At 49.2% G+C, this 27,112-nt stretch overlaps 1 long non-coding RNA gene across 1 annotated transcript; it reads left to right on the top strand.

Moving 5' to 3' along the window:
• Window positions 1-11,016: 11,016 nt before the first annotated feature.
• Window positions 11,017-26,832, top strand: LOC134477937 (uncharacterized). Its single transcript, XR_010050256.1, has 3 exons — window positions 11,017-11,415; window positions 18,196-23,190; window positions 24,630-26,832. It is a non-coding gene; the product is annotated as an uncharacterized LOC134477937 (long non-coding RNA).
• The last annotated feature ends 280 nt before the right edge of the window (window positions 26,833-27,112 follow it).

Below are 27,112 nucleotides of genomic sequence, written 5' to 3'. Positions count from 1 at the left end.
TAGAGACCATGAGGAGGGAGCCAGGGCAGCTTGGGCAATCCACGGTCAGCAGGTGATGACCCGACTCTGCCCTGCATCCAAAGAGAGCCCCGGTTGGTTTGTTGCTGAGTCTATAAACTTCAGTTATCCAGAAGGGGAATCTGGGTCTTGCAGAAAGAAGCTAGCTTTTGTAGCTCTGCTTCCAGAGCAGCCCAGGGAAAGTGTGGTCTCATCACAGGTTCAGCAGGGGATTTCAGAACAGGGTCCTTGGTTAGACGTGGCACAAGCCCTTTGCCAAGACCTCCGTACCCCATAGTAGGATTCATGCTGTGTGCATTCAGTTCCGTGTTTGCATAGACATGTCAGCAGGTAGGAATATGTTAAGTTTCTGGGACACACTGGGATTGACATGGCGAAGTCCTCCATTTCTCACAAGGTAGCAGAGGACTTGGAGCCATGCGGCTGAGGCAGCGGGGTGTCCTCCGATGGGGGCGGCCCAGCCTCAGGCCTGATAGACAAGCTTCTACCGTGAACTAAGGGGTCCAAGCCATGCCCCCTGCCCTGCCGTCTTTTCCACTTTTGTCAGGGTGCAGATAAGAAGGCTGCTGGTTAAGTTCACCTATGTGTTCTAGAACATTAAATTACCTGAGTTCTTAACAAGTTACACCTTGCAAACACGCTTGACAAAGCTGCTTTCCTTGGTCAGATTTCAGGCAGGCTCCCAAGCCTTCTGCTAAGCCCACTGGTGCACTTGGCCGTGAAATCCAGTTTGAGGAGGAAGCCTGCCGAGCTGGTCATTATTTCGTCAGGATCCTGCACCTCTACCGTCCCGGCTGAGGGCCAGTCCTCCTGCTCTGTGTCAGCAGGAATCCTGTTGGGGTGGGTTAGCCAGACTCCCCTTCCCCTGGTGTCTCCTTGCAGAGGTTTTCCGTGCTCCTTGGCTGTAAATCCCCGCTCGCCTCTGCTGCTTTTGGAGCTGAGCCCAGTCTCCCTCATTTCGAGGTCCCTGCACAGGGAAAGGCGGTCTCTATGCTTTCTCAGTGGTCCCGCATCCAGTCGGCTTTCCCAGGTTCGCTTGGCATCACCAAGCAGCTGTTTCTTGAACACTCTTCACACTGGATCTTCATGGATTTTGGTGCTTTTTGCTTGAAGACAGGCTGCAGAGCAGATGGGGCAGAATCTTGGGGTTCCATGGGCATTTCCTCTGCTCGGGGACTCCCATGATCTCCAGACCCATTGCCAGGGTGAGCGCTTGTGCCCCCTAAAAAGGTTGCTGAGCCCTCACCACCGTGAGAGGGGATCCATCGCTTCATGTTGAGGAAGCACAGTGCACCACCCTTGTGGGGTCACAGATGGGACTGGAGCACGGTTGTGGGCCTCCGGTAGCTCGCCACGAGGTGCGCCCATGGGATCTTGAACAGAGAGCAGAGCTGCTGTTCCAGGGCCCTGTGAGAAAGAGAATGAAAGAGATCCTGCAGCCTGAGAGGAGCGTGCAACTCACCCTCGGGGTTCAGCAGAGTCTTCCTAGCAGAAAGGATGTTTGAGTCTCAGAGGGAGAGCGGAAGTGAATCCAGGGAGCAGCACCTATTTTAGGTGGCCGGGAAGTGGTTCCTGTAGTGGGAGCCTGTCGATGTCTCTCCCGGCCGGCAGGAAGGACACACGACAAAGTCTGGCAGTGGACAACCTTTTCTTTTATTTTCCTTCTCCGTACAGCCTGCCCTGGGATCGCTCCCAGCCGAAGCCTCCTTTGGTCTGCTCCCCGCGGCTCCTTCTGGGCTTCTACTTCCGGGCTTCTTCTTCCCCCCCAGGGGTGGCACCAGTATATATACGGATACAGTGTCCAATCATGTTAAAGTAAGCAAGGCAAGCTGATTGGCTAACATCATCAGTTGCCAGGCAGACTATATTGTTGAGCGGGTTGCTTACGCGGTAAGCAGGAAACTAACGTGCTCGATGGGAGGGGTAATCTACCTCAGGCTTTACTCTTTACTACAGGCCTCACGTCCGCCAAGTGAGGCGACCGGGCTCGGGGCTGCGGCTCCCAACATCTCCCCCTTTTTTATTTTTTATGAATGTGCGCATCGTAGCCCTTCCTGGACTGGGTGCAGAGGCTTATGCCCTATGTGTAGGCCCACCGTAGGTCCTTGGCTTAGACCCTGGTCGGCCGTCTCATGGTCCGCCAAGGCCCTGAGGCCCTCGTCCTTTTTCTAGGGCCAGGCACAAACTGGACGGAACCTGGATGCACACAAGCTTGCACTCATTTTCTCTCCGTAAAGAAATCCCCTCGGAGAGAAATTTAGACCTGGGCAGCATCTAACAGTCCAGCGGCTTACGTGCAGGATGGGGTAGGGCCTGGCTTAGGTTGAGTCGCACCGGGGGAGTACGCTCTTACCCGTCATTGACTCTCCTACCCAGCTATGTCATAATTTTTTAGAGGAGGAGTGTGGGAAGCTCACCACCCCTAGACTCGGTCGTAGGCTAGGCGAGCGAGCCATGCATATGCCTGAGGATCTTCTTGTCCATTTCGGGCTACCGCTATTTTTATTCATCTTGTTGGTTGGTCTGTGATGGATCTCCGGTAGGGCAGGTCTGATCTTCAGTCGAGGGCTTTGTCGCCCGTGTCAGTCTCTCCGGTACCCACAGTGGTTCTCGTCCCGATTCCTGTGGGAAAACACAAACCGCGCCTCGGTTCCAGCTGACCACTGGATCCGGGCCCATCCATTGTCCTGTCAGGACATCTTTCCACTTCACCCACCCTTTATGGTTGGGGGAAGGGTTGCAGTGCTCCACGGCTGGGGAGCAATTATCATTATTTAAATTTAAAAAATTGTGTGTGAATAGTGCCATGGATAATCGTGCCTTTGGGGCCAGGCCTTGGCCTACTCCCCCTTTTTGTTTTTGTAAAATTTCTTTGAGGCTTCTATGAGCCCTCTCAATGATTCCTTGACCTTGGGGATTGTATGGGATACCATGTTTTAATTGAACCTCCATCATTTTGCAGAACTCATTGAAGGCTTTGCCTATATAGGCTGGTCCATTATCAGTTTTTAATATTTTTGGTTTGCCCCATGCGGCCCAAGCCGCCAGGCAATGATTGATCACATTAGACACTTTTTCACCTGTTTCTGCTGTTGCGAATATGATGTGAGAACAGGTGTCTGTGGAAACATGAACATATTTAAGAGTCCCAAACTCCTGTATATGTGTGATGTCCATCTGCCAAACATCACCAGGGATCAAACCTCGAGGGTTTACTCCCATCGGTATGGCAGGTTTGTATGTGGCACAGGAGTCACATAGTCGCACGATATCTCGTGCATCTGCTCTGGAAACATGGAAATGGTTTGTTAGTGTCCTGGCATTGACATGAAACTTATCATGGAAGGCACAGGCTCGCTCGATTGGTGTTAGTAAGGTAAAAATCCATAACGGGCGAGTGGCAGTGTCAGCAGCCGCATTCCCCTGTGCCATAGGCCCTGGCAGGGATGTATGTGCTCTTATGTGGGTGGTGAAGACCTTATGGTGTCTGTTCTGAAGCAATGTCTGGATAGACAGGAACAGCCCAGCCACTGTGGAAGTGGATCTAATTAAACCGGCAGTCTCAAGCACTTGCATAGCATTGACCACATACCTAGAATCGGAGACAATATTAATGGCTTCTGAGAACCGTTCAAGAATCATTTTAACGATCTGCAGTTCTACCACCTGAGGCTGATCAGGTTCAAATTGTATGGTAACCGGGGGCTTGCCTAGGATCACATAGGCGCCTATCCCCGTCTTGGAGCCATCTGTGTATATTGTAGTTGCTGGGACTAATGGCTCAGAGGCAGTAACCTTTGGAAAAATTATAGGGTGCTGAGTGACAAATGACAAGATAGGGTCTTTAGGGTATTGATTGTTTATATCCCCATGGAAAACACATCTCAGAATGGCCCATGTATCTATGCAGGCAGCCAGGGTCTTGATCTGGCTGGCGGTATAGGGTACTCGGATGGCTTGTGGTCCTGAGCCAAAATGTTGGACAGCTCTATCATGCGCTTCAAGGGCCAATGAAGCGACTGCCTCCAGGTAATGCTCTATGACTTTTGCAGGTGAGACCTTAGGGTGTATCCACAGTAATGGTCCTTTCTGCCAAATCACCGCTGTGGGCTGTAGACTAGTCTGTAGCAAACAGACATCAAAGGGTCGCCCTGGTTCAATTCTGTGTAAGGTAGCCCCACCTAAGGCTTTTTCCACTCTTTGTAAGGCAGCTCTTCCCTCAGGAGTGAGCCTCCTGTGGGAGGCTATATCTGGGTCTCCCTTCAGAAGGTCGAACAGGGGTTTGAGATCTGAATTTGGTATATGTAAATATGGCCTAATCCAATTAATGTCTCCCAATAGCTTTTGCATGTCATTTAGGGTCCTAACGCCATCCGTCCTAATGGTGACCTTCTGTGGAGAGACTAGCATAGGGGAGATTTTCGCGCCTAAGTAAGTCACCATTTCTCCTCCCTGAATCTTGTCGGGGGCAACATGCAGATTAGCTTGTCTCAGGGCCTCGACCAACTGGCCGAGCATATTATTTAGCATGTCTGGGTCCCTGCCGCTGAGTAAAAGGTCGTCCATGTAATGCACACATCTTATCTTGGGAAAGGATTTCCGTAGGGGGGCCAGTAGGGAATCAAGGTAAATCTGACACATAGTGGGACTGTTGGCCATACCTTGGGGCAGCGTTATCCACTCGTATCTGAGATCAGGGCTTTCTTGGTTAATGGTGGGTAAAGTAAAGGCGAACCTATGAGTGTCCTCTGGATGCAGGGGGATTGAGAAGAAACAGTCTCTAAGATCTATAACATAAACTGGCCAGGACTGAGGGATGGCTGAGAGAGCTGGCAGCCCCCTCTGGACCGCCCCCAGGGACTGCATCTGCGCGTTGACCGCCCTTAGATCATGGAGCAGCCTCCACTTGCCAGACTTTTTCTTAATTATAAAAATGGGGGTGTTCCATGGGGAGGTTGATGGCTTAATGTGTCCTAATCTAAGTTGTGTACTGACTATTTCTGACAAGGCTAATAGCTTCTCCTTAGGCAGGGGCCACTGAGGTACCCAAACCGGATCATTTGACCTCCAGGTGATTTTGATCGAAGTGGGTAGGAGAGCTTCTTCAGCGGCCCCTAAGAAAAACCCAGCCCTTGCCTACCTTTTTTGTTCTCTACTGGTATTGGGGATGTCCGACCCTGTAGGGCATTGCCCAAGCCTTTGCCGGGGGTATATCCCTGGTTCCTGAGTATATCCTTAGCCTGGGGGGAGCAGTTTGACGTAAGCGTGACATCCATCTGAGTGAGGATGTCCCTTCCCCATAGAGACACTGGCAACTGCAACACAAATGGTTGGAAATGGCCCTGATGACCCTCCTCATCACACCAGAGCAGGGTTGAAGCACTAACCTGAGGAGCTGACACCATCCCCAGGCCCTGCAGCGTGTTATCTGCAGTGTTGGTGGGCCAGTTGGAAGGCCAATCCTTTTTGGAGATAATGGAACGGTCAGCTCCTGTATCTAGGAGCCCTGTTATATTCTTGCCATTGACCTTAAGTGAGAGCATGGGCCTTTTATCAAGTATTATATGGAGTCCCTCGAAGACTTCCCCTGAGGAACCGAAACCTTGACTTTCTCTAATTTTCTGCTTTGAGGGAAATCTCTTGTGGAGACTGGGGAGCAGCAAGAGCTGCGCTATCTTGTCTCCTTTATTGATTACCATAGTACCCACAAGAGATTGAACCATAATTTTAATGTGTCCTGTGTAGTCTGAGTCTATGACCCCCGGGACTACTATGAGACCCCGAAGGGCCGTGGAGGATCTCCCGATCACCAGACCCACGGAATTTTCGGGTAACGGTCCCTTAAAGGTGGTTTCAACCACTTGAACACCCATATCAGGCACTAATATAAGTCTGGAGGCGACACTGAGGTCCACACCTGCTGACCCAGGGGTGGCCCTTGTTGAAGGCTGCCATCCTGAGCTGTCCTGTCTCTGGGGCGGGGGCCCGCCTGTGAAGGGGGCCCCCTCTGGCCGTTTTTTGGCTCTCTAGCATCTCGTCCACAAATACGGTTGCCCTGAGCGTCAAAGACCGACCTACACTCCTCAGCTTTGTGTGATCCCCTCTTGCATCGCCCACAAACATATGGTTCTTCATTCCTAGGGCGAGGCCTAGCATCTGCATTGTTTGGGCAATGACGTTTAATGTGTCCTGGCTCCCCGCAGGCAAAACACCCTTTAGCCTTACATTCCCCTTCTAACCCGCGAGGTCCCCTCTGCTGTACAGCCGCGGCCAGGAGAGCAGCCACTCCCGAGTTGGAGAGCGGCCCCCCTATCTCTCTGCATATCCTAATCCAGGCGTTGAGGTCCTTGTTCTTATGAGGAGCTATCGCTGCCTTGCACTCCTTTGTACATTGCTCAAAAATCAGCTGCCTTACCAGCGGTCGAGCCACTCCCGGATCAGAAAATATCTTATCGGCAGCATCTTGCATTCGGGCCACAAAGTCAACAAATGGCTCTGTGGTACCCTGAATTATTTTTGAAAGATACAAGGAGGCTGTTCCGGCACCACTTACCTGCTTCCAGGCGCGGAGCCCTATGGCGTTGATTTGTTCATAGACAGCGCCGGAGAACTGAGTCTGATCATCAGCGTGCCGACCTTCTCCCATAAGCATTTCCTTGTTCCACCCCCGGTTTCCCCGACTGGCGTTTCTCTCAGCCTGCTCTGCAGAGAACTCTGCGTACCAGGCTCACCAATCCAGGTAACTACCCGAGGGCAGACACGCCTTTGCCAGCTGAATCCAGTCCGCGGGGGTGAGGGGCCCAGAAGACAGGTTCTCCAGCATGGCAATGGTGTAAGGCGCAGTCGGCCCAAAGGTTGTAACTGCATTTTTAAGTTCTCTAATCTGCTTTATCTCAAAAGGCTCCCATGCATTACGTCCCTGGCCCATAGCTACTTGTACAGGAAATATCCCGTAGGGGCCACTATCTATCCCAGGTGGTGGATGTACCTCATGAGACAAACGTCCCCCCTGCCAAAGCCGCCTGTAAAAATACCGACCCGCCGGCGGCGGAGCATAAGACGGCGGCCATGATTGGGCGGAAAATGGGGGCCCGTGCATCACTTCCTGTTCTGGCAAAGGGGAAGGGAGCTCCCGGGCGGCCGCCTCGCGGCGAGGGATGGCCTCCGGGAACAGCCCCCAAGGTGGGGCGGAAGGCTTCGCCTCCCTCTCGCGCCGGGGAGCGCTCAGGAGCTCCCTACTCCTCCGCAGACCAAGTTGAGCGGAGCGCAATTCACGGCGCAACGCTGGGAAAGAACCCTGCGACTCCTTATCGAGCGACTTAGGCTCCTGACAGCTGGTCTCTTTGGCCTCCTTGCCATTCAACTTTCCCTTGTCCTCGGAGTCAGACGACTCCGAGGCTAGAGCCCCGTCCTTCTCCTTAGCATCTTTGTTCCCCTTGACGGGCCCCTCTCGGGAGCTCCCTGACTGGGCCTGCTCAAATACCCTGCGTACTTTTGTAAGCTCTTGAGAGCTTTCTCCACAACCACCCTCGCTCTTAGTGTTGCTACCTAGCATGTTTCCCATCTTTTAATATGTTACTCACCGCGTGAGGCCCAAGGAATCCGCCACTTACGCGTGAGCCTGAGGGGAGTCTAAAAGCCCTGTAGGTGCGCGCCACCCAGAGCCCAGGCTTATCCCCAACTCACCTGTCTCGCAGCTCTGTACTGGAGCGTTGTCCGCTGTCACGTCTCGGGGGTGATCAGTCCCCGTGCGGGCCTCCAAATGTCGATGTCGCTCCCGGCCGGCAGGAAGGACACACGACAAAGTCTGGCAGTGGACAACCTTTTCTTTTATTTTCCTTCTCCGTACAGCCTGCCCTGGGATCGCTCCCAGCCGAAGCCTCCTTTGGTCCGCTCCCCGCGGCTCCTTCTGGGCTTCTACTTCCGGGCTTCTTCTTCCCCCCCAGGGGTGGCACCAGTATATATACGGATACAGTGTCCAATCATGTTAAAGTAAGCAAGGCAAGCTGATTGGCTAACATCATCAGTTGCCAGGCAGACTATATCGTTGAGCGGGTTGCTTACGCGGTAAGCAGGAAACTAACGTGCTCGATGGGAGGGGTAATCTACCTCAGGCTTTACTCTTTACTACAGGCCTCACGTCCGCCAAGTGAGGCGACCGGGCTCGGGGCTGCGGCTCCCAACAGGAGCCCCCGAGGCTGCTTCTGGGGTGCGCAAGGCAGTCCACAAGGGTTTACAATGAGATTCCCCGAGCCATATGAAGTGTGATGTCACAACAGATTAACACAGAGGCAGAGGAGATGTAGCTGTCAGTTACCTAGCCAGACATTTAAGAGGTTTGCAAACATGTAAAATAGGCTCCATCTTTTCCCTATTTATTGATTCTTGGTTTGGAAAATGTAATTATTTTTCATAATCTATATATTACTTACATAACAATAGGGTTTATTATTGTTAGTCTAAAATTTTAAAAAATTGTTAAATTTTCCCCGTTTGAATTTCTAATATGACAACACATGGGCAGATAGAATTCAGATCAACAGTTGCTCTTGGTTGCGCTCAAGGCTGATTTGGAGCATCCCACGACCTTTCCCGTGTGCTTAGGGATCCTGAGGTGGGGGGGCAGTCCTGTGCTATGGAGGCGGGGCTGAGTAATCCCAAGCATTCTCTCAAGAAGGAGTCAGAGAACGGAGGGAGACGGAAAAGGAGTCTGGGTGGTACGCTGTGAAGAGGCAGGGATGGTCCAGCAGCCGAGGAGGCAAGTGGCTTTGAGCAGCTTAAAAAGGCAGGAAAACAGGTTTTCCCTGCAGCCCCTGAAGGAGGGCAGCCTGGCGATGCCCGGGTTTCAGCCCGTGAGAGCCATTTCCAGAGTCCTGGCCTCCAGAGCTTTGAGCTTCTATATTGGTGTCGCTTTAAGCTACGGTTGTGACAGTTTGTTACAGCAGCCGTGGGAAACTCATATACTTCTCTCCTAACTCCGGCAACACTGAGTTCCTCAAGTAGTCCAAGGGCACCCAGTGCAGAGCTGAGCTGCATTCCTCTCAGAGCTGGCTGCGTGCCACCTGGTGGAGGGGACCTGCTTATGTTGCGGGTGTGTATTGCGTGTGGTACCACAGGACAGGAAGTTTGGGGCCCTTCCTACATTGAGAGGTCACTTTGCTGTTCCCAGAGTTACATAGATTTCTCTTTCATCTATCTTTCCTTCTTTCTTTTCTTCTCTTTTTCTTCCGTCTTTTTCATTTGTCTTTTTCTCTTTCTTCCCTCCTCCTCTTTCTTTGAGACAAGATCTCATTATGTAGTCCAGGCTGTCCTCAAACTCATGGCAATCCTCCTGACTCAGCCTCCTTAGTGGTGGGATTATAGACATGCACCACCATGTCCAGCTGTTCATTTTAATAATAAAAGGATGCTCACTGAGCATACTTATAGATTGATTTATTTTTTTTCTTTTTCTTTTTTCATTTTTGTTGGTACCGGGGATTGAACTCATGACGGCCTGCTTGCAAGGCAGGTTCTTATGCCGCTGAGCTAAATCCCCAGCCCCTAGATTGATTTATTTATCTATTTAACAATGCATTATTATCTAGTATATTGCAGGCACTATGCTGGACACCGAGGGTGTAGCAGTGAGACAGCTTCAGCCCCTGGGTAACATTATCCTGGGGGACAGAGATAATGCGCCAGGGAATTGATACACAAACCACGTCCTTTTGGGTTGTCATGAAGCTCTGGGAAGGGACTGAGTAGAGATGGTGAATTGGGAGGTCACGGTGATTAGGGTGGCCAGGGAAGGACTCTTCCAGAAGGAAATAGTCACATCAAGATCAGAAGGCTGTGAAAGCCACCAACACGAGGAGCTGGAGAGAGACAGTGTCAGTATCTGGGCAGAAGCGACAGCAAGAGCTCACTGCCCTCGCTGGAAAGAGCAGATGGAGTCAGGTTTGAAAAGCGATGGCCAAAGCTGGAGAGAGAAAAAGCATGATGAAGAGGCAGCCAGGAGCTGGGGGCCCTGCAGGAGGGGGAGGCAGAAAGAGGAGCCTGCGTTTTCCGCACAGTAGGGGCCACTGGGATTTTTCACACAGAAGAGAGAGAGAGAGGATCCGAGCTTGCTTTAAAATATTACCCTGGCTGCTCTGTGGGGAATGGATCACAGGCAGGCAAGTGAGCACGGGAGCGGGGGACCCCTCAGCTTGTTTATAGTGGTCCTGGGAGGACAGCAGTCAGGGTCAGGAGAGGAGCTGGAGGGACAGGAATAAATCACTGGCTCGTGACATACGTGGAGAAGGTGCCGACGGGCCGAGGGGACGAATCGGCCGTGTGTATGGGAAGGGAGGGAGCACTGAGAGGAAAAACGTGATCTGGGATGATGCTGAGGATTTTGGATGCGCGAGGGTTTCCTTTATGGAGGTGGAGGAGGGCCAGAGTTTTGGAAGCAGAGCAGGAAATCCTGGTCTTTCCGTCTTAAGTGCTAACCTTAGAGCTGTCTGCAGACATGTGAGTGGAGGTGTCAGGGAGCAGCTGGATAAAGCCCCATAGCTGGGAGGGAGGTCAGGGTGCAGAGTAAACTCAGGAGTCATGAGACAGCAAGGCCCTTTAGAGCCTCTGCCTGGATCAGGTTTGCCAGCAAAGGGACAGTGCAGACAGCTGGCTTGGGGACGTCACCTCAGATGGGCAGGTCGAAAGCTGCCAGGTGATGTGTGCCTGCTTAGCACGCATCACAGAATCCAGCCACTGAGTCTCACTGCGTTCCTGGTTGCTTATCTCTCCGCCTTGCTTCTCACCTTTGCCCAGACTTTATTATGATTTCTGTTGGCTGAATTGTCCAGAGGATGAGTCTCCTACAGCTGAGTTTTCATGCTTGACAGCTTCTACCTGGGATTTTCCGTGGGAAGACAGAAATCAGGTGGGCAGCTGGGGGAGGGAGGCAGGGAAGATCTGACTCACAGGAAGCCTCCTCAAATCACCTGACAGGAGTGCTTGACAGTGGACCACCTCCACATGAAGGGAGCCAGGAGCCTTGGGGTGCTGGAGATGCTTGAGTTAGGCTGCTTCCTTTTGGGCTTGGTGGATCCAATCACTGAGTTTCCCCAATCAGGAGACAAAGGATCACTACTGCAATGCACAATGGGTCCCAAAGGAGGGATTCTCATTTTCCCTTATCTCACCTTGACTTTCTTTTTTTTTTTTTTTTTTTTTTTTTGTCTTTTTCCTTTTTATCGGTACCAGGGATCGAACTCACGACTGCCTGCTTTCAAGGCTCACCTTGACTTTCTATCTGCCAATCAAGATGGCGTCTACGGGTATAAATGTATAAGTTTGTCCTCAAGTGCTTGCCGTAGATCAGATGGCAAAGTGAATCACCAATCACCTTGGAGTCCAGTAGGGTGGACATTGCAGGTGAGGCTGACATTTGTCCTTCAGGGAGAGATATATGATGATTATTCCAACACATGAAGTATGGTGTCAGGCAGAGGTGTCATGATCTGGTGTCAGCAAGGAGTTAGAGAGGGGCTGTTGATGCTCAGTGTCTGCCTCTTGAGAATATACTTACATGTAGTGGAGAGGTTTTAACAATAAGCCCTGGACTTTCTCCACCCACTGTCTCTTTTCTTCCACAGAACTTTAAAAATATTCATACTTGTGTGCATTCAGCTATTTTAATAGGAAGACATATGAGTTCTATAACTTGGGCCAGGAACTGTCTGAATTCTGTATATTTTACATTGATTTCCTATCAACAAGTTCTGGAATTGGGTGACCTGTGTTCATAAATGGAAGACCTGTGTCCTAGCCTTTTGTCCCTTGCTAATGGAAGCCTGAAGACAGACGTCCAAAGGTGATGGCAAAGACTGGAGCCCCTTCAAAGATGCAAAGCAGGGCCCAGAATTAGGCTCAGTGGCCTAAGCACCCAGTGGCAAGTGTGAGGTGTGAGTTTGCTCCCCTGTACCACAAAAATAAAGGTGCAAATACCGGATTCCCTTTTTCTTTCCCTTTTTATTCCATCCAGGCTGCAAGCCTATTGGTCGGTGGTGGGGCACCTTTCGACTTTAGTCGGCCCATGACACGTGGTTTCTGATTATATTTAAATAAATCAACTGAGCCTGAGGGCACAGCCATCCTCACTTGCCCACTTCCCCTCAGATAGATCTTTCTTATCTCCTGACTTACATCCTGGTTCCTTGTACCACAGGAGACCATGGCAGATAACTTACCCTGCAGGGCCAGCTATGTGTAAATTCCTGCAAGAACAGTTCACCTCCTGCCCCTCTAGACCACCTATTCCCTTCTCAGACCACCTCCTCTTCCCCCTCACAACCCAACTCCCAGATGGAAAGCAGAAGCCAATGTGAGTGACAGAACACAGTGCTGTACCCAGAGCTCCATCTGCTTTCCTGTGCTTTAGGCTCTGCCCCTGGGCCAGGCTTGTCTGCTGACCTCTTTTCCCTTAGGGTGAGAGCTTTCCCAGGAGGCTGCTCACCTCTTATGCAAATGTCCCGCTGGAAGCCCAGCCTGACAAGCTCATCACATCTGTTTAGATGGCTATGAGTCCCAGAGGAGGACACAGCTCTGGCTCACGCTGGATGTTCTGGCAGGTCTGAGGCTGCTTTCTGTTTCTCCTCTGAGAGGCTTTGTTTTTTCTTACTCTCTGCAGAGGAGTCTGGTAAAGGCATCTGTGATATGGAACCCCAGTGCAATTGGGAGAGCTTTACTTCTGCAGGGCACCCAGGTGCCATCAAAGGAGAGGTTCCCTAAGTCCAGGAGGGGCCTGGTTTGAATGCTCTTAAAATCACAGAATGCAGGCAGATTTTGTAATTTTGCCCACACTGACGGTCACTCTGCCTAGCACCATAGATGGCACCACAGGGTGGGCAGACCTGAGGCCACGAGCAGCCATGGTGCCTGGAGCCAGCACAGTGGGGCGCTCTCAGGATGAAAGGCCGCTGGGCTGCTCTGTCTCCGTCAGTGACACAGAGCTTGGGCCCTGGAGCCAGCAAACTTGGCATCCAGCCTCGGTTGGTCTCTCACTGGTTTTACGAGCGAGGTCACGTGGCTTCTTCCCATACTTTGGTTTCCTCATCCGTGAAGTGGGCAGAATGACAATTGATTCTGACCCCATGGATTACTATCTGGGAGTCTGGGCACGTTGTGTCGCTCCTCTGTGCCTCCATTTCCTCGACAAATGGTGATGGTAATATGGGGTTCTTGGAGGGGTTTGTGACTGATAAGCAGGGGCCATGCTGGGTGGCCCTGGTACACAGCGGGCAATGAATGAATATTTGTGATGTCATTGATATCAGGACCCGGTGCCCATCTGGCATGGGCTGTTTTGAGGCCCAGTGAGAAAACAGAGGGTGAGAAGCACTCAGCAGGTGACCAATTTGAGCTGGGGCTTCTATGGTATAGTGAATACCCAGACTTCCAAACAAAACACATTGCTGTTAATCCCCCTCAAAACCCGCCCCTCCTCGCTTTGCACCCACTCGTCCCACCCTGCTTGCCCCTTTCTGAAGCCGTCCTGGAATCCTCTTTTGTGAGTGTTTTTAGTTGTGTTGTTGTGGCTGCTTCAGTGTCCGGAATTCATTTAAAATACTTATCTTTTGCAATCATTTTGACTTCAGGAAAATCCGTAAGCTACGTGGTGCCAGATCTGGTGAATGAGGTAGATGAGGACCCAGCATCGTGTTTTTATGAGTCAGGCTTGGTGTTGGGTGGCAAACAGCAGCTGCAATCTCTGCATTTTTTAAACTTTTTGTCTTTTTGAGACATGGTGTCACTATGCAGTTCAGGCTGGCCTTGAACTCACTTTATAGCCCAGGCTGATCTTGAACTCCCAACAATCCTCATGCCTCAGCCTCCCGAGTGCTGAGATTATAGACGTGCACCAGCACACCCTACCTTTCTTTCTTTCTTTCTTTCTTTCTTTCTCTCTCTCTCTCTCTCTCTCTCTCTCTCTCTCTGTCTCTGTCTCTTGAGTGCTCTCAAACCTGCTCTGCTGTTCCACAAACCCACCTTCGTGCTGGGTTCTCTCCGAGGTCATCTGTGAGGGACATCAGAAGCAGTTGTGGACACTGGAGCTGTCTTTGCCCCTTATTGGGATGATATGAGGGTGTGGGGATTACAGTAGTTTGGAAAAGGTGTACTGGCTTTTCTGATTATAAAATACTCCTTATAGAGTGAAGTATTTACATTTCACACCCCGGAGGTGCTGCTGGGTAGAATGAAGTGAGTTGGTAGGTCTGCAAATCCACGAAGCTTGGAGGAATTTGGTTTTGTTCCCCCTGGGGCAAGCTGCTCCTCTGGGCACATTTCACATCTGATTTCTTATTGGAGTTGTCCTGGCTGCAGGAAGACTTGAACCCGAGCTTCTGGGGTGTGCTGAGTGACAGTCACTCAGGGTCTTGGTGACTGGAACAGAGGAAGAGCTTATACAATTAATTTTTGTTTGTATGACAAGAAATTTTGAAGGCACGTAGCTTCTAAAAATTTCCACTTGCAATCAGTTCATTTTCTGAGCTGCTGGAAGTCAGAGCAAATACCCTGCCAGGGTTTAATCCTAATCCGACAGCCATAGCTCGGAAGGGGGAAAGCAGGTCCCATTCCATCAGCCAAGAGCTGAGCGGAACCCTGCGCAGGATAATTCACAGTGGCAAAGGACGGGTTGTGAAGCTGCCCCTGTGCACTACGAGTTTCTGAAAAGGAACCACATGTGTGAGAAATGCTGTTGTTTGGTGGCACCCTAGACGCAGTGTTATGGCCACTGCAGCCCTCTAACATCACACACAACCTTATCCTCTCCCCATTTATTCTTTGAGGTTAGCTGCTTGCTGCCAGCTCTGGTTTCCTGGTGACAAGGGAGTCACATTCTGGTCACTGTCCTCTCTCGGGGGTATTTTGGGGTGTGGACTTTGGCTGCCTGTATGGGTCCACCCTTCTAATCCCTTTGCATGGTTGCTCTGCCCTGTGGACTCAGTGGCCACCGAGTTGACAGTGAAGCTGTTCTTGGTCATCCCTCTGTGCGGTCACTTCCCTCCCTGAGGGGTCATGGTGTGGGGAGCGTCCTACCAGGGGAGAGGTGCTCAGGGGGAGGCCGCCCGAGGTGGCCTGTGCTACTGTTTCTTGTTTCTTGGTATGCTTGGAGGAAAGGGAACCGTTACAGTTTGGATCTGGCTCATGTCACCAAGGCCCCTGGGTTAAAGACTGGGTTGGCAGCCTGGGGTGCCATGGGGAGATGGGACTTCGTGGAAGGAGATTAGGTCACTGGGCAGTGTCCTTGCAGGAAGTAGGGGCCACCAACCCTTCTCGCCTCTCTTTTTGTATTCTGGCGACTGTGAGCAGCTTCCTCTACCACGGGCTCCCACCACGATGCACTGTGCTGCCACAGGATCAGAGCAGCAGGGCCAAGAAACCAGGGACCGAGGCTCTGAAACTGTGAGACACAATAAACTTTTCCTGCATATTACTTGCTTCTCGCAGGTATGTTGGCCCAGTACCAAGCTGACTAGGATGCAGCTTTGATGAGTTGACATGAGGGAGTCTCACCGGCTAGACGAGCTGTGCTTGGGAGGCTGAGGCCCACAGGGAGGTCTTCACATTGAGGTACTTCTCAGTCCTACCATCCAGCCAGCATGGCAGGGCGAGTGTGGGTCTGAGGGGTTGTGCACATCATTTTGGCTAAGCAAAGATTCTTAACAAGAAGAGCATCGTCAACAATGACAACACCATCACACTGTGGCAGGCTGTGTTTTACAGAGTTGCTACAGTGGATAATTCGGCTGCATGCTTCTAAACCATGAATGAGCAGCCTCTCCTCTGAGGATGGGGTCTGCTGACTCCCCGGGCCACATTAGTTCTTTGACTAACACAACATAGTGGAAGTGACATTGATACTTTCATGGAGGGAGTGAGACACCTCTGGGACCACCGTGGGAGAAGCCCAAGCTGTGTGAGGAGCATGAGATGCCATATAGGAGAAAGGCAGGGACAGGCTAAGGATGCGCGTGGGGCAGTCACTGAGCGAAGGTGTTCAGTCACTGGCAGAGTTCGTAGTACGTGCTGAGCCTGTCTGAGCAGTTTCCAGTCCTTAGCTGACATAAGTCTTACAACTCAGCAAGGCAGATAATGTCACCCTTCCTTTACAGCTGGAGAAGTGAGACCTAGTGGGTTAAGTTATGTTAGCCAGGGTCACCTAACTAGATATGTGGTAGATGTGGGTTTTGAACCCGCAGTGCTGTCATTCTTAGGGTCATGAGTTACCACCCTGCTCTGCTGTGACCAGTGTGCCGATCGAATGGGGTCATCTGTCAAATAGCTCGGCAGACGATCTTTTGTGTCTGGCTTCCCAGTTTCCCCATAGATTCAAGTTCTAAAGCTCATAGGTGTGGATTTAAAATGAGCCGTCTCCCCTTTCTTAGCGCCTCACTTTGTTTGGATATCATATTCAAAAATTTGGAGCCGATGTGTGTGTATATTTCTGGTGGAAGCAAAAAGTGCAAACCTGTCAGCATCTGTTACTTATAATTGCTTTGCATTAAGTTACAATTTTGGATTTAAAATTTGGAAAAAGCATGTTTCAGGACCAAGGTTTTGATGTGGGAATGAACAAAGCTAGGAAGTAACCGACACCCGCTGGATTTTTCTTTAATAGAGGGCGATGTGTAAAAACAGTCTCAAGTCAGGGAAAGATGCCCTGTGCTTGTGTTAAGTCTTTGGAGGAGAGTGTGGAATTCTGTCATTGTGCTTGTGTGCAGGACTAGAATTACACATACTTTCTTAGCTCTAGATTATTTAAGCCTCAAAATGTCACCCACGTGCACCCTGATTTGTATTTCTGTCTGCAGCGGCTCAGCCTTGCTCCATCCATGCCTGCTGGCAGGGGGAAACCATTGGGGAACCGGCACCCCCACCCCTGTCTCCCACCCGGGGTCCTCCCATCAGCCTACCTAGCCCAGACTCCGTCACAGTATGTGGGAGCTCACAAGGTGAGACCAAGTCTAACCCGACAGGAATAGGAGGCCTTCTTTCTAAATAAATAAATAAATAAAATAATAAGAGACATCATTCTCATCAGAGAGACATAGAACTCTGTCTCTGTTTCTGTCTTTCTCTGTTTCTGTCTCTCTGTGTGTCTCTCTGTCTTTCTGTCTCTGTCTCTCTGTTTGGATTTCAAAGACAAGACAGAAGGAAATTCCCCCACATTTGATATACTACATACTGTCAATCTCCCAATACATGCTCAGACTGCTGGCCCCAGGCCTGCAAAATCAAGCAAGCAATATAAGCATTTACTTGCTTTTTGTATTTTAGTTGCTATCAACTCAGTCTGTGCTCTGAACCAGCTGGTTGCTTATGGGGGTTGGGTTAGATGCAGAGTGCTAACTTTTCCCTTCCTGGTACCCATACAGCTTGTGCGACTGAAAGAGAGCTGCTAGTTGGCTTCGTGGTTGATGCTCCTCAGTCCCAGCACTGTGGTTTTGTTTTTTTTTGAGTCAGGGTCTCACATGTATCCCAAGGTAGACTTGAACTCACTACACATCCTAGACCGACTTCAAACTCATAGCAATCCTCCGGCCTCAGCCTCCTACATGCTGATATTATATGTATATGTTACCATGCCCAGTAAACGCAGAAACTTCAAGTGTAATTTGATACTATAAAAGTTCATCATGGGTATATTTGTACTTTGAGCCAGAATTTTATTTCAGGGATTTCACTCTCTAGAGATGCTCATATAATTATGCAGGATATCAAAAAATAGAGGTTTACCACAACACCGTTTGAATTCATCAAGAATTTGGAGTCAGTGTAAATGTCAGTAGATAAGTCAGGGGTAAAACCACATGATAACTTGTGGTACAATATGAGGTGGGTTCTTAAGCACATTTGTGTTATGCTACAAATGTATACTCATAGGTTGTATTAGTTAGCTAGGGCTGTGTAACGAAATACCATGGATAGAGGAGCTTAAGTAACAGAAATTTATTATCTCATGGTACTAAGAGTTAGAAGTGCAAGATCAAGGTGCAAGCAGGGCCAGGCTACATCCTGGACCTTTGCATGGAGCTGTATCCCCAACCCTTTCTTTAAATTAAAGCACTTTTTAAAAAACTTTAAGACTGAGTGTCTTTAAATTGCTAAGTTGCTCACGCTGGGCTCAAACTTGCGATCCTTCTGCTGCAGGCTTGCAGGTGTCGGGATTATAGGCCTGTGCTGTTCCACCTCTTTGCATCATCCTGCCACACAAGCACCACAGAAGTCTCTGTGTGACCCGACCTCTTCTGCTAATAAAGACCCGTCATGCTGGATCACACACTTTCTACAGGAGTCCATAGGAGTGACGTCTCCCCGCATCCCAGCGGTACTAGGAACAGCAAGCTTTGAAACTTTCATCAACTCTAGCTGGCCACAGCAGTCTCTTCAGAGGTCTTTTTCCATGTATGGGCACCGTTGGAGATGCTGGGGGTCCAGGGTCTAACATGAGAATTTTAGGAGGAATAGAATTCAGCCTACACAACACAGACGAAAAACACAGCTAATTCTGTCACCAGTGCCTTCCTCTCCGTGCCATAAAGGTTAGCACTGGAGCTGAACTGCTGTCTGCAAAGGTCTCCAAAGAACTTTTGAAGACTGACTTCTGAGGTTTAAACAGAACAGGGGCCGAGGAGCCGGAGTCTGGTGGAGGGAAACAGCTCTTTGACTTACAATATATTTCTATATTCGATATCCTGGTCATGGGGAAGCACTTGCTCTGTATTTTATTCTTCAAGTGTCACCGGAGGCCACCTACACAGCAGGGACTAGAGATCATTTCAAGTTTTCTCTGTCATTTTTTTTGATGGAAATCTTTCTAAATACAATTAAAAATGTGTAAAAATCCTAAAAAAGGGATAAGAATAAAGCTGAAGAGAAGGTTTATGGTTAACTGTGCTTTTGGTGCGTTGCAATCTGTTGATGATCTTCAGGGGAAAAAAAACTGGTGTAAAGTTTCATGATCCTTGGTCCTATCTTCATTTTTACCGGACTTATTTTGATCTATGAAGCTTTCTTAAAGGTTAACCTATGTTAGGGAAATGTTATTGCCTTCTCCCCAAATGGAAAAAAAAGTTACGGTCAACTCCATCCACGTTCTATTGATCTGCCACAGGGATCAAACTCAGAAAATTATTAACCGCACACAGCCCACCTTCCGTCACCAGCAGGCTCCTGGGTCACCTTCGCAGGTCTGTAGTTGTTTATCAGATTTCAGAGAACTGTAACATTTGTTTGAAGGAATGTCATTACGAGGGGAATCTGCTCCTCATGGAACCACATAGCATCCTCCAAGGTGAGATCACGGCGGTGTCCGTATTTCTTTTTTTAATCACTTGCTGTGCAGTGTTAATGCGTGGCTGCTTCTCTGGTTGAGTAGAAGGAGCTGAAGGCTTTGACATGTGAAGAAGCGTAGGAAATTGGGTTTTTAAAGGGACCACGCTGAATGCATTTTGTGCCTTCTTACTTGATCTTCTAAGTCACTCTAGGAGGTGAATTCAATATTATCATCCCTTCACAGAGGAGGAAAAGGACATTTTCAAAGGAAAGCAGACAGGGCAAGGGCAGAACAAGGGCTCATCATTAGTTCTTTGCATCACCCAGAAGTTTACAGAAAGGCTCTGGAGGACCTTCCAGGGCCCAGGCTTTGGAATTGTGATGGTTAATCTTGATTGCATTGAGAAACCCTGAGAAATCAGTTCAGCCTGCTCAGGAGTGATTGGCATGTGTGACAGCCAACTGAATGGAGAGTCCCGCCCTAGATATAGGTGGCGCCATCCAATTGGGCCCTGGATGTAAAAAAAAGCAGGAGAGGAATGCTACTCTCCTCCCTCCCTATCTCCCTCCTCCTCCTCCTCCTCTCTCCTCCTTCTTCTCCCCTTTGGGCCACCATGTCCCATTCTCTGTCATGACATTCAGCTTTGTCTCAGGCACCCAGCAAGAGTCCCAGAGTCCGTGTAAACCACTGAGCCCAGGTAGACCTTTCTTTCTTTGAGTTGCTTTCCTCAGGCACTTTGTTGCAGCAATGTGAAGCTGATTGCTTATTGAGTTGGGGTAGGACAGCTGGCCAAAGGCCTGGAGTCCCTGAGACACAGGAAAATTGAGGACCCCAGCCCAGCTGCAGAGACCCTGGTCAGACACAGCTGCGTCTCTGAGCCTCCCTTGGTCTCACAGAGGAAGAGGAGGCCCACGAAGGTTCCATGCATTTTATTCTTCTTCTTGTATTCTCAATTGCTTCTTCCTTTTTCCTTGTAGATTTGAAGAGTGAAGCAACAACTCTGCTTGCTACTGGATTCCTGTGGGTGGAGTGGCTTTCTCTTATATGACTTTTGTATATAATCTCATGGTAAAAGGGTTAAAAAATCCTATGTATTTCTCCTTCCAGAGAAAAGCATGGGACATCAACTTGCAGCTCTTTTACGATGATATCAGTGGACTTACTGCTCGCCAAGATACACTGATGCCTAGAGCAGAAGGGAAAAGTCAATAATACTGATTCTGTCTTCAATTGTATTGTGTGTGTGTGTGTGTGTTTGTGTGTGCGTGATACTGGGGATTGAACCCAGGGCCTTTCCATTGAGCAACATACCCAAACTTTTTTTTTTAATAAATTCTTTATTTTGGAGCTGGGGATTTAGCTCAGTGGCATAAGCACCTACCTTGCAAGCAGGTGGTCGTGAGTTCAATCCTCTGTACCAACAAAAATAAATAAATAAATAAATAAATTCTTTATTTTGAGACAGGATCCTGCTAAGTTACTGAGGCTGGAGTTCAGACTGGAGACCCTCTTGCATCAGCCTCCCAGAGCACTGGGATGAGAGACACACCACTATGCCTGGCTTTGTCTTGTCTTTATTTAAATCTGTGATGTTTTGTTCATCATGGATAACTTTTGCCTTACTTTGATTTTAATATCATTGCATCAAAACATGATCTATCACGATTACTGAATTTTTTGGCATCTCTTGCCTTCAATTTGGCACTGAAATGAGTTCTGTTGATCTGCCTCATTCATCCTCCCTAGCCCTGGCCCACATTATCATTACAAATCCTTTCTATTTTTTGGGTTGTTTTACCAAATAACGGCACCATGATTGGAGCGGTTACACTTCCGTAACGCAGTATAATTCCGCAGACTCCATTCTGGTTTTACATAGGCTTAGTCCTCACCACGACTGAGGGTAAGGTAGGTGCTGTTTGCCCTGCTTTCACCCTATGGATAGGAAAACAGACGTACAGGGAGCTCAAGTGCCTCTGTCCACGCAGCCGGCAAGGAGCAGGACGGGCCCTTGACCCGGGTGGCCTGGCTGGAGGGTGGATGCTGATCCTCGGGCGCTTCTCTCTTCCTCTGTGTGGAATGGTCTTTGGGCTGGGCATGGTGGTGCAGGCCTGCAATCCCAGCTTGCAGGAGGCTGAGCCCCGGATTGTTGTGAGTTCAAGACCAGCCTGGGCTACAAATTGAGCTAAAGGTCAGCCTGGACTGCATAGCAAGACCCTGTCTCAAAAAGACATAACAAAAGAATGGTCTTGTCTCTGCATTTCTTTCTTACAGTTATGGGCATCTTTTAATTTCAGCACAGAAGACTCTTTCCCTTCCTTGGATTCCCAATAGAGATGGAAACAGCCATCTCTGTAGCAGAAGGGTGTGTGCGGACTCAAACTCAGGACCTCAAGCTTGGCAGGCAGGTGCTGCACCACTGAGCTAAGTCCTCAGCCTCAAATGTCTCTTTGCAGGCCCCAGGGACCTCGGTGCCACCCCCATGTCTGTCCATCTCTGCCCTTTCTTTCTAGTGGGCTTGGGCGAGGCTGCACCCGCCCCTCAGTGCTCTTATTTTGAAGGTAAGGACCCCACGGGTAAAGCCAGCAATCTGTCTGCTGCGAGCCAGGCGGGCCACCTCTTCGCAAGCTCAGGGAAAACATTTGGAGCACAGATTGCACAGCACCTGAATTTGAAATGTTTATTTCTTGGCTGGCTTTTATTTTCTTCCAACTATCAAAGGGACTCTGGCTGAAGTTGACGCGCTAATCACATGTCTCATTTCATTTCTTCAGTCCTAGTTATTTTTAAATGGTAAGTAACATGAGCCACTGCCCTTTGCAACTGAGAAACCTGTTCACAATTCAGAGTGGTGTCTACCTCTCTGTGTGCGCCGTCTTCCCATGCTTTTCTTTGGTTTTGGGGTGACAATTAAAGGCTTATGGTTCTTTCATCGACATGCATGCTCATTACTGATACAGTTCATGCATTCTGGGGGTACGGGAAGAAGGTTGATAGATATCAACCTAGAGATCTCCCTAAGTGGCTTAAACCGAAACCCTGACCTTTCCTGATTCCCAAGCTACAGGCTGCCTTTCTACTGTGAGTCGTCTGCGAATCCCACATACCGGGCCTTGCATCGACCTCCTCCGTGAGTGTGTGTGTGTGTGTGTGTGTGTGTGTGTGTGCTCCAGTCTTTTGTTATTTCTTGCACAATGAGTGGGTAACAGCCAGGCAGGATCAGGTCCCTTGAAGCACCGCAGAGCAGGGGACAGGAACACAGCCCTGCTCCTTGCTCTTCTTGCTCCCTGAGGGTGGCAGGGTGCAGGTGGTCAGTAAGATAGCAGGAGTTACAGAGTGGGCTGTTCTGTATCCAGATTCACACTGAGGTCCTAATCCCCCAGTAACTGCAGACGTGAGTGTGTTTGGAGAGAGAGCCTTGAGGGAAGGAAATGTTTGGAAACAGGGTCTTGCCTTGCACTTTAGGCTGACCTCAGACTCCTGGCGGTTCTTCTGCTTCAGCCCCGGAGTGCTGGGATTACAAGCATGTGCCACTCAGCCTGGCTAAAGTGGTAATGATGTTAAAATCCAGGCAGAGTGGCCGGTGTCCTGCTGAGGCGAGGGGATCTGGACACAGTGACAGGTGTGCAGACACAGGGAGAAGGAGGCCCTCCCCGTGCCCGAGAGAGGCCTCCCAAGAGACCAGCCTGCCTGACCCCTTGATCTCAGCCTTTGCAGCTCCAGATCCATTTGAAAATAAATTTCTACTGCCAAAGCCAACCTGCCTGTAGCTGTTTGTTACAGGAGTCCTGGAAATGAAGACGGCTGTGAAGTGGATACAACAGAATGGGCCTTGAGTCAGAGACACAGAGTTTGTTAACCAGGTCAAGGTAAAGATCTCATTAACTTTACTGTGCCTATATGGTTTAAAAAATTTTTTTAAAAAAATTAAAAAAAATAGATTTAAAATCAAATCTGAATTGTGTGGCAGTTGAATAATGCTTCTACCCTAAATAAGCTAAGTACCAGTGGACGCGTCTGACTTGTGTTGGGTCACCTCCTGAAAAGCCCATTGCTTTTTGTAAATACTGTAAACTTTGACACCGGAAGAACAGGTACACGCCTGTCAGCCCAGCACGCTGGGAGTCTGACACAGGAGGATCACGAGTTTCAGCCTCGTCTGGATAATTTAGCAATTTAGGAAGAAAGAAAAGAAGGAAAAGGACTGGGATATAGCTCACAGCAAAGGCCCCGGGCTCAATTCCCTGTACTGCCAAAAAAAAGTCAGATACAGACTCCTAGCCTCCCCTCCATCACACACTGCAGATACTCACTCAGTCAGTTTCCGTCCTGCTCACGGACCCTACCCAGCATCTGAGGGACGTGTATTTTAGTAGCCTGGGAAAAGATCAAGATTTAAAAGTCAAAGTATGAGCTGGCTGTGATGGTGCAAGCCTGTAATCCCAGCACTTGGGAGGCTGAGGCAGGAGGATCGTTGGGAGTTTGAGACCAGCCTGGGCTACAAAATGAGCTCCAGGTCAGCTCGGACTGCATAGCGAGACCCTGGCTCAAACAAACAAACAGAAATACAAAATGTCAATGTAAGGATCCTACCGATTGTGTATCTTTTCTTCACCAACATAAAGCCTAAAAGCCTTAAGTGGAACCACTCTTAAGTGGGGACCAGTTGTGCACTGAGGGATGATCTGCAGATGAATGGGGGGCTGGGATGCTATTCAGGGGTCCCTGGTCCAAGAGAGGCCCCACTAGCCCTGAAGGAAGTGGGGAAAGGGGTCACTGTTTTCCCAGGACAAGCGTCACGCTAGGGGCTTCAGGAGCAAACACGATTTCCTGTGATTCTAACCACAAATGCAGGCTTTCAGCTGGGCAGAATCTTTGCAGTGATGCAGTTGGGCCAAATCTTATCAGTGGTACACACCTTAAGAGCAAAGGTTTCCATGGTGACCAGGGAGCCAAGGGCCCTGCACCCTCTGCCTCTGTCTGGATGAGAATCAAGAAGGGGAGAGGGTGGGGCTGTCATGGTGGGGTCACAGTCAGGCCTGCATGTGGCCCATGAATTTCCCCATAATTCACTGTGCGGGGCTCGGCTGCACAGCCCCAGCTACCTTGGGCACCCGCCAGTCACGGTCACCACGGGCCACAGGGGGAGTAAACCGTGGATATACAGATGGCACTTTTGAATGGGAACACCGAGTCTTCAAGGTGCCCAAGATCTTTTCTTTTCTTTTTAAAGCTAATCAGTGGAGTTATCATTGCCACTTATAAATACACAATTCTAATAAAACTAACCAGAGGATTCTTGTCCTAGAAGTCATTGAACATTTTCCAAAATAACGACAGCGCCTATGACCAGACAACGCGGAGCGAGAAGAGCACCTGGTGTGGGATTCTGTCATCAGGTATGAGGCGGGCTGTCACCCTGGACTGGACTCTGCCAGCCCTGGAGGACCGGGAGCTGCACGTGAGCTGCATGGGCGCTGGAAGCTGTGGCCGTGTTCCTACTGCTGGATTCAGCCACGGTCTCCTGCGTGCTTATCCCAAAGGTGGGAGCCAAGCCAGAGACACTGCCTGTAGGGATATGTTCATTGCATCATTGGTCTTTGTTTTAAAACGTTTTTAAATTTTAAAGAGAATTAAAACCAACAAAACAAAACAGAATAAGCCAATCAAAACAAAGCAGCGAAACTTCGAAGCAGGACAGTAGGAAATCAACAATGCTACCATAGTTTATCTCCTTATCTTTACAATAGCTGTCTATACCATCAGACATAGCAGAATCAAGCCAGAACAAAACAGAATAAAACCAACCAAATAGAACATTGAATAAAGCAAAACAATTAATTGGAGCAAAACAAAACAGAATAATATTGGACTTCAAGAATGAGGCAGAAGGAAATCCCCATATTTGCTGTATGGCACACTGTCATCCTCCCTGTAGGCCCTCAGGCCTGCAAAGTCCTCCAGACAATGCAAGCATTCAGTTGTTTTTGGTAGCTCAGTTGCTATCAGCTCAGCCTGTCCTCAGAACAACCGCTTGCTTACAGGGTGGGGGTGGGGTAGGGGTGGCTCTTGATTCTCAGCCCACCTACCTGTGGCTCATGGGAGGTGCTAGCTGCCTTTTCTCTTCCTGGGTCCCGCATAGCTTCCTGCATCATTAGTCTTGACAGGGGGGAAAAAAGGAACTAAATTTACAAGTGTCAAATAATGATCTTAAATAGGTTTTTCTTTCTTTGTATAAATACCCAAGATCTAACCAGTCACTGGCAGGTAAAAACTTGAAAATTAGAATTTTGCTTAAAACTTGCCAGGAACGGTGGAGGCAGCCTTGGCGAGAGCTGAAGGTTCTGCCCTCCACTGTGAAACTCTATCAGATTTGGAGATCCAAACGTAAGTTTCTTTTTCTCTCCTAGTCCGGAAAGTATGCTACAGTGATTAGTAAGATGTTTTTCCCCATTGTAAAAAGCCCTAATCCTGCTTGCCTTTGGAGCTTCTCTTGGAACTGGAGAGAGAGAGAGAGGGAGATAGATACAGAGAGAGAGAAAGAGAGAGAGAGAGAGAGACAGAGAGACAGAGAGACAGAGAGACAGAGACAGAGAGAATATTAAAACCAAGCCTCGCCGGTGTTGGCCTCTGTTGACCTGTCCTCTGTCCTGAGATGCCAGGGCTCCAGGCCCCAGGAATGAGCAAGGGAGAGACCCTGGGCCACACTATTTCTTGTCCTCTCTTGACCATCGGATGTCAGAAGTGGTGAATGCACTGGGGGGTACTCGCCGGGGGGGCCCCCTCAGTCACCTCCTCCGCGAGCTGCCCAGGGCCACAACTTCCTGTGAAAGGTGCTGGAGGAGTGACCCCAACAGCCTGGTGACTGGATGTAGACACACACACAAGGAGGATCGAAAAATATAGTTAATGCTGAAATACAACATTTACTTCAGCAGAAGGCACATCGCCTTTAATTGCCTCAAACCCTCCCCCTTTGCTGTGAACTGTCATTCCTGCCGCTTTCCAGAGCAGCTCTGGAAGCCCTCTTTTTATTTTTTAAAATTTTTTGAGGGGTTTTATGAAAAATATAGTGAATGCTGTTGCCGATCCAGAAAGCCAAGCTCACAAAACCAGGAGCAGGTCTCACCCAGCTCATTCACCAGAGCTGGGGCCCTGCGACTTCTGACTCCAACCCAAAGCGGAGGAGAGGAAAACATTCTGAATTAACCTGGGACATCGAGGCACCCGTCAAAGAAGACTTCCAGAAATATGTATGTGTACATAGATGTGTAACTGTCCAAGATAGTTAAGGTACTTATATTGCTAATTTCTCTTAGCTCATTGCAAAGAAAGGTTTGTGCTAATATTGTTTGGACAATTAAATGCAGATAGCTTGGACTCAGTAATTAACTTAAAGATAGCAATCTGCCATGTATAACCAGGTACCCTCTAATCGTCATGTTTTGAAATTTTGTTATTTTTTTCTACTTAAAATTAAAAATAAAAACAAAACAAAGTGGCCAGAACAATGGAGTAAGTGCATTTGACACAAGGGGGGGAATTTGGAGGGAGATTCCTGGCAGTGTGATACATTTAAAAATTAATTTAAATGTTTACGTGTATTTCGATCGTCTATATAGAATTATAAAGGTCTCTCTGTAGAAGACAGGAACAGATTTACCAAGAGAAATGGCAACAGAGGAGAGAAATCATAACAGCAAACACGGGAACTACAGGATCGCCCAAGACACAATAGCAGCTCTCTCCCGAAGCCTCCCGCCACCCTGGCCCGGCTCCCCGGTCCTGGCC

The sequence above is a fragment of the Cavia porcellus genome, unplaced genomic scaffold (assembly GCF_034190915.1).
Source record: "Cavia porcellus strain 051 isolate PalLab524CR breed Dunkin Hartley unplaced genomic scaffold, mCavPor4.1 scaffold_10, whole genome shotgun sequence".
NCBI lineage: Eukaryota > Metazoa > Chordata > Mammalia > Rodentia > Caviidae > Cavia > Cavia porcellus.
The sequence above is the reverse complement of the archived record's forward strand: the minus strand, read 5'-3'. Positions and strand labels throughout refer to the sequence as shown.